Raw genomic sequence first — 1,283 nt, 5'->3', positions numbered from 1 at the left:
TGTCTTGAAAGGCTGTGATTTCATTTTGCTTTGTGGCTGTCCAACTTGCTGCTGAGGCATAGTTTTATGGATTTGCTGAGTCTATTTTAGATCGTTGCAAGGGGCTGGGTTCCCCGATGAAATGGCACTACAGCACAGATATTTTGAGCCTTAAATTATGGACATGAGTAGTTATAGTTGAGTGCACATGCTAAATTTTGCTTTTCAAAGACATGAGAAAAACAAAGGAGTGGGAACCCCACAGTCCTAACGAGCTGGGAATACCCAGTAATGCGCTTTACCAAGTGGCGTGGGCACGGCCTGAGCCTTGTTGCTGTCCTTCACACCTGCACTTGGTGGTTTTCAGCAGCGGGGATGAGATGCCTGCAGACGGAGGTGTGGTGGTTGGTTCCAGTGCCTATTTCAGTGTTCCTGTTTCTGTTTCTGGGTTGGCTGTGGGGTCTGCCTTCTAAGGCCTGTCAGAGAAGAGAGGAGACTGAAGCCCTGGCTGGGTGTGCCAACACTTTATAAAGTCCTGCTGCGGGGTTTTTGGTGGGACCTGGAAACTCACATTTTGGAGGAATGGGGTGGATTTCCCCAGTAGGGCTGTGGAATCTGTGTGGACACCAAAGCCAAAGTGGGAACTGGCCTAGATCACAGGCCTACGCACGTTGCGGTCTGGAGGAATGTTTGGATTAAAGAGACCCTTCCTGAGGCTAAGGAGCATTGTTTTTGCAGACAGTTCATGATATGTTAAGGGCATAGGTGATTTAGCCCTAAGTGCTCTAGTAGGACCAAGCCCTTCTGGTGAGTGCCTTCAGTAGGCCTGTCTCAGGGGAGAAGAAAAAGCAAAAAGAAAAAATGCACAGGACTGGAACCCTCCTCACCCAGTGAAGGACCAAGGGGTCAGAAGGAAAGGCCAAGAGATGCGCACAGCAGAATCCTCACATGTTGGCCTCAACTGCCGGCCAGGCCTTACTCGGTCTACCCCAGTCTTCCCTAACTCTGACCTCCCCAACATCCACTCAACCCCCATTCTGCCACAGATCTGTTTGGCAGTTCCTCAAACATGCCAGGCATGGTCCTACCCCAGGGCCTTTGCACCTGCTCTCTTCTCTGCTGGAAAGCTCTTCCTGCAGATATGCATGTGGCTGTCACCTCAACTCACTGGGTTCACTGAGCACCTTCCTGGAAGCCTTTCTCTGACCTCCAGTTTGAAGCAGTAGCCAGCCCACCCCCTGCGGACACCCCCTGCCCCTGCTTTATTTTTATCCCCTCCTCTTGCCACCTTCTAATAGGCTTTA

Source organism: Galeopterus variegatus, unplaced genomic scaffold (assembly GCF_000696425.1).
Source record: "Galeopterus variegatus unplaced genomic scaffold, G_variegatus-3.0.2 Scaffold5940, whole genome shotgun sequence".
Lineage (NCBI taxonomy): Eukaryota > Metazoa > Chordata > Mammalia > Dermoptera > Cynocephalidae > Galeopterus > Galeopterus variegatus.
The sequence above is the reverse complement of the archived record's forward strand: the minus strand, read 5'-3'. Positions refer to the sequence as shown.